This window comes from Lathyrus oleraceus, chromosome 1 (genome assembly GCF_024323335.1).
Source record: "Lathyrus oleraceus cultivar Zhongwan6 chromosome 1, CAAS_Psat_ZW6_1.0, whole genome shotgun sequence".
NCBI classification, from domain to species: Eukaryota; Viridiplantae; Streptophyta; class Magnoliopsida; order Fabales; family Fabaceae; genus Lathyrus; species Lathyrus oleraceus.
The window spans coordinates 302,352,285-302,364,836 of NC_066579.1; the positions used below are offsets into that span (position 1 = coordinate 302,352,285).

Consider the following 12,552-nt stretch of genomic DNA (forward strand, 5'->3'; position numbering starts at 1 on the left):
GTTGTTACTGAAGCATGGGATGGTATGTGCATTTTGGGATTTTTTGGTTAACAAGGCCCATTTTGGTTTATCCATGAGATCTTTTAGTTTTAAAAAGGCTCATTCCCACCAACATGTCCATAATTAATATTGCAAGTCAAAGTGTGATTCAAATCTCTTTTACATTATTGATCCAAAATCCATTGTCTTATTAGTAAGTATTAAAGAGCCGTGATTATTTTTTCTATGATCACTTGTTATTAGCTCATTTTCACATCTCAAATATATGTGTCAGATTTCTAAAACCCTTCACAGGTCCTTAAATTAAGTTTGTATTTTTTTTAAGCATGTATGTGTTGGTTTTAAATCAAGTCACCATAGGTATGTGTATGTGTTGGTTTTGTGATTAAAGTTGAAATTTGTAATACTTGTGACATATTTCATTTTAGATTTTTGGTTGGTTGCGTTTTTATTTTTGCCAATAGTAATATAACTACAGGTAACTATTGGTTGATTGTTTATGGCAGATAAAGTTTAAGCACTTTAATTGATTAACACAAATAAAATATTAAGGTAAGGTTTAAATGTTTAAAAAGGGTTAATTACAAAAAATGAATTCTAATCCAAAATGTTATAAATAGTCCAAAAGCATTTACATAATTGTCCAAAAAAGGTCTTAAATTAAAAATGTACATATGCTACAAACAGTCCCAAAGTTAATACAATTATCCAAAATGCAAAACGTTACGTCAAAGTAATTAAGTGTTGTGCTGCAAATTCAAAATTGAAGGCAAAGCCTTTTGAAACCAGTTTCCAAGACCGTCCTGCAGGTCGAACTACCCTTTGGAATTGAAACGCCCAAAATCTAACCTCCTCCAAAAGCTGGCGCATACTTCTCCTTTCAATCAAAGCCTCTTCATTTGTGTGACCTGCAAAATCAACTCAAAGATTAAAAGTCTTTTCAAATAAGCACTTAAAAAAAGCTGGAAAATATGGATAAGTTAATCAGTTTAAGGCTTTGCACAGAGAACCAAAGTAAACACCCAAAAAGGTATTTCGCAACCAATTCAAACAACATAGAATCCACAAAATAATAATCCCATAAAATCTGGGATGAAAAGAAAAATTGACAAATAATTTTAAGACTTAAAAAAATTCATCATAAGACTTAAAAAAAATCATCATAAGAACATAAATACCCAGAACAGAGAACAGTAGAGAGAACGGAAAGATCAACAAGGCAAGGAACCACAACCATAGTTTTTCCAATTAACATTCACACAACCATAAAAAGAACAAACAACATTCCAAAAGAAGAAGACAGAGCAGAAGAGGACGAAAAGTTAAAGGAGAAGAAGAACTTATTACCGCCGACGACGCAAACCAAGTAGCTCTCTTCTCTCCTTCTTCTCTTGAAACTCATATGTCATTTTGTTCATTGCTGTAATTAAAACAAAACCCCTTTGTTAATTTCATGAAATCATAGTGATTGCTGGGTTTAAATATAAATTAGGGTTAGGGTGTTTTTTTTGTTTTCTTACCGCTCGCCGTGTCGAATCCATTAGCAGTTGCCACGCGTGGTTAATGTTGAGAATCGAACGGAGTTTTGAATCTCCATTTTCAGAGGGGCGCCGATCCGGCCGGAGGAAGAGTATTTAGGTTAAAAAGAGGCCGGATTTGGATTCTCCGGCCAAAAAGAGGCGGGGTTTGTGTTTAGACATTTAGGTTTTGGGGTGGGGGTTGCCGGAGAAGAAGGCGGCGCCGCCACGGTTGGCCGGCCGCCACCGTCTTCTCCGGCAGGTGTTGGCCGTGGTGAAGATGGAGAGGTGAGGCGAGAGTTGCAGAGCAACTCTGAGTTTTGAGTGAAGAGAGAGAAAGAATTAAGCAAATGAGACCATTCTCTTCCATTTTCCTTTTTAAATGGTGTTGGGAGTGGGCGCATGTGCGCCAAGTGGCTCCATGTATGAAGGCCACGCCTGGGTTGACCTTGGTCAACCAGACAATCCTGTATGGACTCCCCATAGTTTCCTTATCATGCATTGCCATCAGATTCCACCCATTCGTTTGACCAAGTCAGATCAGTGGATCTGACGGTCAAGAGCTTCATTGGAGGTCAACAAGGTTGACCGGGCTCAGCATCACTTCTTGCGTTTTGGGCCTTCAGATTGGGCTCAAAGACCATTTTTGTTATTTAAACCCCCTTTGTTTCAAGTAAATTGTCCAGATTTGGGCTTCCATCACCATTAGCCCATTTTCTTTTTATTTTTGCTTGTTCATTTATTTATTTTATTTGATATCTTTATATATACATATAAAATATATATTAAAGTATCATTGTTTAAAAAACAATATTTTTATTTTATTTATTTTCAACTTTTATTTTAAATGCTTTATTTGTTAATTAAAAATTAATCATTATTTCAAGTTGTAGAATTTATTTAAGATACCATCTTGAATGTGTTTGATTAAACCCACTTGTGTAATTCCTAAGTTCGTTTGAACCATGATTTGAGTTATATTTTCATATTAACCCTTATCCCATAATCACTCTAATTTCTATATTAAATTATTTAAAAATAAATCACATATTTCTCGATTCAAAGTCGAGCCCATTTTCAATCACCTTTGTAAGTCGATCGCTTTTAAAAGTATCACCATCAACCTCACATGGCTTACTCTTGGGTCTTCTTACAATGAGACCTATTCGATTTTAATTAATCGATTAGATGAACTATTCACTAAATAAATTCAATTCATTCACAAAATACAAATTTTAAACCTCGATCCGACATCGAGTATTCTCTATTAAAATTAAATTAAAATACCTAATCACAATTAAATATTGTCATATCCTAAATTTTGCCCCACCTAAAGTCATTCATTTGTAAACATTCATTCATTTGTAAATATTCATTCATCCACATCTCATTGTCTGAATTGATGATCATTTAGCCATGAGGGTTTCATGTTTTGTACATAATTCAGAATTAATAGTCAATCTGCTTGATTTAGTTATTTTGGTCAATCTTGCATTTTTTTTATCATCCATAACCATGATTTCCCATTAGGTTTCCTATTTAAAATCACATAATTGTGCATTGATGCATATACATTCATACACTATGTTCATTCGTAAATTTGTGCTTCCATACCTTTTTTATTACATGTCCACATGTGTTCATTATACTTGTTTCACATGAAGTGCTTGTTAGCATGGATATTTAGATTTGGTTTGGAATTTCATCAAGTGTGACATTATATGTTTAGAGCTTTTCCTTTACCTTTTTTTAGAGAAATTTCTGATAAGGGTGCCATGATTTTTTTTAGGTCCTTAATTGTGTCATGTCTTTTTTAAATTCAAGCAAGTTTCTTGTGTGCTAATTAGAAGTGGTAGTAGTAATTTATGTTTCTTTTTAAGTTCAAAATTAAACCATAGAGTTGAAGGTGAGAAAAACAAGAAAGGGGGGGGGGGGTTTGAATTGTTTGGAAAAATAAGCGCTTTTCAAAATGAAAATCACACAAGGATTTTATGCTGGTTCGCTTATAACACAAAGCTACTCCAGTCCACCCGGCCGAGGTGATTTCGCCTTCAACAAGGACTTAATCCACTAATCTTGAAAGATTACAAACAACGTCTAAGAGAAAGATCTCTTAGTCCTCTCAAGTATACAGACTACACAGAGTCACTTGAGGAAATAAACAAACAATAGATAAAAGATTTATGTAATCTAGAGTGCTTCTAAGAAAGCAAAAATTACAATATTAAGAACAAGAGTTTTTCACGTTATAAGCAAAAGCTTCGTGAAGATCTTAGAGAGCAAGAGTGTTTTTCTTGAGCGTTGATGTTTCAGTATGTTTTTCGCTTGTTGGCGTCCTCAAAGTTGATTGCAGCCCAATTTATATATCAGTGAGGTAGTGGTTGAAACTGGTGGATACTAAAATGAATTTACGCCATCACTTTAAATAGCTTCTGCAGGATAACTTTCTCTCCTTGAAATGACTACTTACCACATATAGTATCTTCTTTATTGAAATTGGAGATTAACGTCTCTTTCTCTATTAGGAAAACCATTTGCAAATCTTTACTTGACTTTAACGTTACTCTTCCATGATTAGCAATTCCATGATCAGAGTATTTGTGTTTCTGGAGAATCTTGGAATCTTGCTTCTGATGTTGATCTCTTTTGAAGTTCAGATGGATTCTTCAGATAGCGCTGATAACTTCTGGAATTTAGAGATAGCGTTGTTCAGAGTCAGAACATCTAGAGCTTACTTCTTGTTCAGATGCTTCTGATACTTTGATAATTTGTATCTGATCTGGTTCTGTATCTGATGACATCATCAGATTTCTTCCTTCTTTCTTTAGAACCCTGCACACTTAGAAACTTTTCGTTAGGGTGCCATTTTTGGTTTCATCCTTTGTTATCATCAAAATCAAGGAATCTGTTGTAGAACAATTTTTGTTCTTACAATCTCCCCCTTTTTGATGATGACAAAACAAACTTAATTAGCAGATGAAACATGAATAATATCAGATCAGATAGATAAGAGCTCCCCCTGAGTTAGTGCTAGGGAGTTCAGAAGTTCTTACCAGAGCTTCCAAGCGATGAAATTTCTTGATACCTTCTGCAATTTCTTAAGTCTATTGTTAGATAAATTTAATTTTAAGAAAATATGTTGCAGAGTGCTTAAGGTATTTAGACTGTATTTTCATCAGAGCTATTAATGACTTCTCCCCCTTTGTCAGAATCAAAAAGACATAGCAAAAATAAATAAATTAAGAGAAAAAGCATTGTATTCAGATAAAAGCACAAAGGCAACAAGAACAAGAAAAACATCAGAAAGCAAAACAAAACAACAGGCAAGCAAAAATATCCTAAGTGCCTAGGGGTTCGGAGGTGGAGGCATTCTCTGAAGCAATAGAGCAAGCATGTTCTGGATGTTGTCGTTGACAGTATCTTGCTTGTCCATTCTGGCCCGGAGTTCATTCTGATCTTGCTTAAGTTCTTTCAGAGTCTGGAGAACCATAGGGATAACAGAAGAGGACTCCCCCTAAGTCAGAGCCTGCTGTGCTTCAGCTTCAGCAGCAGCTTGTGCTTCTGCATCCGCCAGAGCCTTAGCTTCAGCTTCCTTTATCCTTAGGATTTCAGCTTCCCTTGCTCTTTCTTCTTCCAGCCTTCTAGCTTCCTCTTCAGCTTCTCTTGCTAGCCTCTCTTCCTCTAGCCTTCTGGCTTCAGCTTCTCTTGCAAGTCTTTCCTGGAGTCTTGCCTCAGCATCTCTGATGTAGCCATTTCTGACTTGTTCAGAGATGTTCTTCAGTCTAAAAGCCTCAGAGGTCATCCAGCCAATGACTCTGTTCCAGTGTGTCCTTACAGAGTCAGGATCATCACTGACTTCAGAGTTAGTGGTCAGAGACTTGACCTTTTGTACTGAAGCCCCTGCTACCAGCATGATGGCTTCCTCAAGGGTAGGTACAGAAAGGTTTGGTTCAGAGGTTTGAGGTGAAGATGTTGGAGGGCTGAGATTTAATGTGAGAGGTTCAGATTCAGCTTCAGGTTCAAATCTTTGGGGTGAAGCGTAAAGAGGGTTTAGGTCTAAAGGTTCAGTTTCAGCTTCAGGTTCAGGTTCAGCGGAGATGTTTGGAGGGGTGATATCAGAGGTGGGAAGGTCAGAGGGTTGGTCTTCAGAAGGTTGGTCTTCAGAAGGGATGTTGGTTGTTTGTTGTGGTGAAGTTACTTCAGGTTCTGGAGGAGGTGAAGTAACTTCCTGTTCAGGTTGTGTTTGTTTGTTTAGAGCCTGAAGTTGGGCTAAGGTTGGAGAAGATGGGTCAGAGTGTTCTGAGTCAGAGGGAATGTTAAAGCAGTTGAGCTTGATTCCATTTGTTGAGAAAAGTTAAAAACTTGTTGTTGTTGAGCGTCCATGGTGAAGAAGAAGATGAAGATTGATGAAGATGAAGAGTTTTTTTTAGAGAATGCTTCAGAGAGGTTTAGGGTTTTAGAGTGAGTGAGAGTGATAAGTGTGTGAAATGTGAGAAAAGTGTTTAAATACCCTAAGTTAAAACACATGCAAAACGACACATAATATTGCGTTAGCACACAGCTCAAGATTGCACGCTTGGGGGAAAAATGATTATAGCTAATTAATGAATGTTTAATCCCAACAGTACGCACACTGCTCGAGGAGAACTCAAACGTCTGCCCTTTGAATTTCTTTTGGACAGCTGTCTAGAAGTTCTAGGGTTAGACGCTTAGTGCTCCACGTGTTTTGATGTATCTGATCTTCAGGAATACCAAAAGATTGGTTCATGAAGATTTCTAACTCAGATATCTTCTTAACTGGTAGAAGTATCAGAGTCAGAGGCACAAACACATTTGTTTATATCAGAGTCTCATTTTACATTTTCAGAGCCATACTTCATTCAGGGCAATTTTTAATGTTCAGATTTTCTAAGATGAACAGATATCTATCTTCAGCTAGAGGCTTAGTAAAGATATCTGCCCATTGATGTTCTGTATCAATGAACTTCAATGTTACTATCCCTTTCTGAACATAGTCTCTGATAAAATGATGTTTTATTTCTATGTGTTTGGCTCTGGAATGTAGAATGGGATTCTTACTTAGACAAATAGCAGCAGTATTATCACAAAAGATAGCAATGTTACTCTCAAAGATTTGCAGATCTTCTAACTGATGCTTCATCCAGAGCATCTGAGTTGTGCACAGTGATGCTGAGATGTATTCTGCTTCTGCAGTTGATAGAGCGATTGTTGACTGTCTTTTGCTAGCCTAGGATATCATATTGTTTCCCAGAAGCTGGCAATTTCCAGAAGTGCTTTTTCGTTCTATTCTATCTCCTGCATAGTCTGCATCACAGTAACCCGAGAGTCTATACTCTGATGTTTTCTCATACATCAGGCCCAGGTTAGGAGTTCCTTTCAGATACTTGAGAATTCTTTTAACAGCTGTTAAATGAGATTCTCTAGGATCTGATTGGAATCTGGCACAAAGACAGACACTAAAGAGAATATCAGGACGAGTAGCAGTCAGATAGAGAAGAGAGTCTATCATACCTCGATAGAGCTTCTGACAAACCTTGTTGCTTACCTCTTCCTTTTCCATAATGCAAGTTGGGTGCATGGGAGTTTTTGCAGGGTTGCATTCAGTCATGTCAAACTTCTTCAGAACATCTTTAATGTATTTACTTTGATGAACATACGTGGCTTCTGGAGTTTGATTAATTTGAATTCCTAAGAAGAACTTTAGTTCTTGCATTAAACTCATTTCAAATTCAGCCTGCATTAACTCAGAAAATTCTTGACAAACAGAGATATTAGCAGAACCAAAAATAATGTCATCAACGTAAATCTGGCATATCATGAGATCATTATTAAGGTTTTTACAGAAGAGTGTAGAATCAACTTTTCCTCTGATAAAATTTTGTTCCAGAAGAAAATTGCTTAAACGTTCATACCAAGCTCTGGGAGCTTGTTTAAGTCCATACAAAGATTTTTTAAGTTTAAAAACATGTTCTGGAAAGTTTGAATTTTCAAAACCTGGAGGTTGATTGACATACACTTCTTCTGAAATATAACCATTAAGGAATGTGCTCTTGACATCCATTTGATATAATTTGATAGAGTGATTAATAGCAAAAGATACAAGAAGACGAATAGATTCTAACCTCGCGACTGGAGCAAAGGTTTCATTATAGTCAATACCTTCTTGTTGACTGTAACCTTGAGCCACCAGTCGAGCCTTGTTTCTGACGACTTCTCCTTTCTCGTTCAGCTTGTTTCTGAAAACCCATCTGGTTCCAATGACGTGAGTGCCTCTGGGTTTAGGAACGAGATCCCAGACATCATTCTTTGTAAATTGATCTAGTTCTTCTTGCATAGCTGCCACCCAGTCGTTATCCTGAAGTGCTTCATCCCAAGACATAGGCTCGATCAGAGAGACTAGTCCCAGAGGAGTATCTTTAGAAGTCCTGAAGGTAGATCTGGTTCTGACAGGTTCGTCCTTGTTTCCCAGAATCAAATCTTCAGATACATTGATACGACTTTTAACTTTCTTTGGGATTTCTGGGGATTTGATTTCTTCAGAGTTCTGAGTGACAGGTGCTTCTGGAGTTTTATCAGATCCTGCAAGAGTGATTTCTAAATCTGCAAAACTTTGAACTAGCTTTGACTTTTCAGGGTCAAGCTTATCATCAAATCTGACATGAATAGATTCTTCCACAATTTTGGTTTCTGTGTTGTATACTCTGTAGCCTTTAGAGCGTTCTGAGTATCCTAACATAATACCTTTCTGTGCTTTGGAATCGAACTTGTTCAGATGCTCTTTAGTATTTAATATAAAGCAAGAGCATCCAAAAGGATGAAAATATGAGATGTTGGGTTTTCTTCCTTTACACAGTTCATAGGGAGTCTTTTCTAGAATAGGTCTTATAGAGATTCTATTCTGAATGTAACACGCTGTATTTACAGCTTCTGCCCAAAAGTGCTTTGCTACATTAGTTTCATTGATCATGGTTCTGGCCATCTCTTGGAGTGTCCTATTCTTCCTCTCTACAACTCCATTTTGTTGTGGAGTTCTAGGGCAGGAGAAATCATGGGATATTCCATTAGAGTCAAATAATTCCTCAAAATCTTTGTTTTCAAATTCTCCACCATGATCACTTCTGACTCTAACAATTTTAGAGTCAAATTCTTTTTGCACTTTGGAACAGAAACTGGTGAATACAGAGTGAGACTCACTCTTGTGCTTTAGGAATTTCACCCATGTCCAGCGGCTGTAATCATCAACAATTACTAGTCCATACTTCTTTCCATTGACTGATGCTGTTTTCACAGGACCAAATAAGTCAATGTGGAGAAGTTCCAGAGGCTTAGAGGTAGAAACAACATTTTTCTTTTTGAAAGACGTTTTTGAAAATTTTCCTTTCTGACATGCTTCACACAGAGCATCTGAAGAAAACTTCAGTTTAGGTAGGCCTCTGACTAACTCGAGTTTATTTAGCTGAGAGAGTTTCCTCATGCTAATGTGGCCCAAGCGTCTATGTCATACCCATTGCTCTTCGTGAACTGACATTAGACATTTAACATTTTGATCTTTTAAATCAGAAAGATTTATTTTATAAATGTTGTTTTTCCTCTTACCTGTGAAAAGGACAGAGCCATCGTTCTGATTAATGGCTTTACATGTTTTTTGATTAAAGATTACATCATAACCGTTATCACTTAATTGACTTATGGATAACAAGTTATGCATTAATCCTTCTACATAAAGGACATCAGATATAGAGGGAAGAGTACCATTACCAATAGTTCCGGAGCCTCTGATCCTTCCTTTCTGATCTCCTCCGAAGCCTACAAATCCAGCGTCTTTAAGTTCCAGACTTTGGAACATAGACTTTCTTCCCGTCATGTGTCGCGAGCATCCAGAGTCCAGGTACCATGACTGGTGTCTGAACTTTGCTGCATAGGATATCTGCAACATAGATAATCTTATCTTTCGGTACCCAGAATCTCTTGGGTCCTTTCAGATTAGTTTTCCCAGAGTTTCTTATAACTTTGGGTTTTCTAGCATTTTTAAATTTTTGTTCTTGTGTGTGTGTGTGTAATGATATGAAAAGGGAGATTTAAGCTGGTCACTGGTAGAAGTTTTATCTTCCTTAGGATCATACCCAATTCCCTTTTTATTGTTTCGACTTACTCCATAAATCATGGATGCCATAATACTCCTATCTATCCCATTCTTCAGAAATTCTTGAAAGGCTTCTTCATATTGATAAATTATTTTATTTGAAGTTTGTGGTGCTTGAGACAACGCTTCTTCTAATTCTGAGCTTTTTGTTTTTGCTCCATCTCTTTCTAACGTTAAAGATTTGATTGTATCTTCTCGTGCTAGAATTGTTATCTCAAGCTCACTATATTCTTCAAATTTTGCTTTAAGACAACCTTTAATGTTTTTAAACTTTTGTTTTAATTTCTGATATGAGCTAAGAGTTTCTGACAAGCATGATTCTAAATCAGATCGAGAAAGTTCAGAGAATACCTCTTCAGATTCTTCATCTGAGCTACTGGATGTGGTAGCCATAAGTGCTACGTTGGCTTGTTCATCAGAGTCAGATTCTGATGATCCAGATTCACTATCATCCCAGGTAGCCATCAGTCCTTTCTTTGTCCTAAAGGTATTTTTCTTGAAGCTTTCTTTTCTAGAGTTGTCTTTCTTTAGCTTGGGGCATTCATTCCTGTAATGACCTGTTTCTTTACATTCATAACAGGTAATATCTTTGTTAGCTTTACCTTTTGAAGTTGAATCTGATCGATCCCCTCTGGGTCTTGGTCTTCTGAAGTTGTTGTTCCTCTTTTTCTAGAGTTGTTTAACTCTTCTGGTTAGTAGGGACAACTCTTCTTCATCATCAGAGTCTTCTGGTTCAGAGTCGTCAGTATCTTCAGTTTCTGCCTGGAGAGCTTTGGTTCTGTCAGGTTTCCGTCTTTCAGATCTGGACTTTAGCGCTACGGACTTGTTCTTTTTCTGAGGCTCATCCTCCTCTAGTTCTATCTCATGGCTTCTGAGAGAACTAACAAGTTCTTCAAGGCTGATATTGTTCAGATCCTTTGACAGCTTCAGAGCAGTAACCATAGGTCTCCATTTCTTTGGCAGACTTCTGACTATCTTCTTAACATGATCTGCAGTTGTGTATCCTTTGTCTAGCACCTTGAGACCTGCAATAAGAGTTTGGAATCTAGAAAACATGGCCTCTATAGCTTCGTCATCTTCCATTTTGAAGGCTTCATATTTCTGGATAAGCGCCAGAGCCTTCGTCTCTTTGACTTGGGAGTTTCCTTTATGAGTCATCTTCAGAGAGTCAAGTATATCTTTGGCTGTCTCTCTGTTGGTGATCTTTTCATATTCGTTGTATGATATAGCATTTAGAAGTATTGTTCTGGCCTTGTGGTGATTTTTGAAGACACGTTTCTGATCTTCTGACATCTTATTTCTGGGAACTTCAGCTCCATTTTCTAAGACTGGAGGTGTGTATCCATCTGTGACAATGTCCCAGAGGTCAGCATCATAACCCAGAAAGAAACTTTCGATTCTATCTTTCCAGTAGTCAAACTTCTCTCCATCAAAAACAGGAGGCTTAGCATTGTAACTATCTCTTTCGTTTGAGTGGGCCATAGTTTTTCTCGTACTGGATCTCTCTACACGGTTAAGTGTTTGATTAGAAAATCAATAACAGAGCCGGAGCTCTGATACCAATTGAAGGAGAGAAAAACAAGAAAGGGGGGGGGGGGTTTGAATTGTTTGGAAAAATAAGCGCTTTTCAAAATGAAAATCACACAAGGATTTTATACTGGTTCGCTTATAACACAAAGCTACTCCAGTCCACCCGGCCGAGGTGATTTCGCCTTCAACAAGGACTTAATCCACTAATCTTGAAAGATTACAAACAACGTCTAAGAGAAAGATCTCTTAGTCCTCTCAAGTATACAGACTACACAGAGTCACTTGAGGAAATAAACAAACAATAGATAAAAGATTTATGTAATCTAGAGTGCTTCTAAGAAAGCAAAAATTACAATATTAAGAACAAGAGTTTTTCACGTTATAAGCAAAAGCTTCGTGAAGATCTTAGAGAGCAAGAGTGTTTTTCTTGAGCGTTGATGTTTCAGTATGTTTTTCGCTTGTTGGCGTCCTCAAAGTTGATTGCAGCCCAATTTATATATCAGTGAGGTAGTGGTTGAAACTGGTGGATACTAAAATGAATTTACGCCATCACTTTAAATAGCTTCTGCAGGATAACTTTCTCTCCTTGAAATGACTACTTACCACATATAGTATCTTCTTTATTGAAATAGGAGATTAACGTCTCTTTCTCTATTAGGAAAACCATTTACAAATCTTTACTTGACTTTAACGTTACTCTTCCTTGATTAGCAATTCCATGATCAGAGTATTTGTGTTTCTGGAGAATCTTGGAATCTTGCTTCTGATGTTGATCTCTTTTGAAGTTCAGATGGATTCTTCAGATAGCGCTGATAACTTCTGGAATTTAGAGATAGCGTTGTTCAGAGTCAGAACATCTAGAGCTTACTTCTTGTTCAGATGCTTCTGATACTTTGATAATTTGTATCTGATCTGGTTCTGTATCTGATGACATCATCAGATTTCTTCCTTCTTTCTTTAGAACCCTGCACACTTAGAAACTTTTCGTTAGGGTGCCATTTTTGGTTTCATCCTTTGTTATCATCAAAATCAAGGAATCTGTTGTAGAACAATTTTTGTTCTTACAAGAGTAAGAAGTAATTATATTTTTTTCTTTTCTCTTAAATAAATCTAGTTTTTCTAGTATTTTCATAAGAATTGACACTATAATTTTTTTTCTGCATTTTAGAATAGTTGCTTTAGTTTTATAATATTTTTTTTTTCATTTTTATATTAAAAAGCATTACAAAAAAATTATATTACATTTAAATTTACATTTGCCTTAAGTTCCATATAAGTTATTACAAAATTTAAAAAAAAAATCAGTTACAAGGAAAAAGTTTTGTCTTGTCCTTTGAAGGG

General features: G+C 36.6%; 1 long non-coding RNA gene across 1 annotated transcript; it reads right to left on the bottom strand.

The window, feature by feature from the left end:
* Nucleotides 1–591: 591 nt before the first annotated feature.
* LOC127131802 (uncharacterized) lies at nt 592–1,893 on the bottom strand. The gene is made up of 2 exons (XR_007806519.1): nt 1,348–1,893; nt 592–908 (listed from the first exon to the last, which is right to left on the bottom strand). It is a non-coding gene; the product is annotated as an uncharacterized LOC127131802 (long non-coding RNA).
* Nucleotides 1,894–12,552: the final 10,659 nt, after the last annotated feature.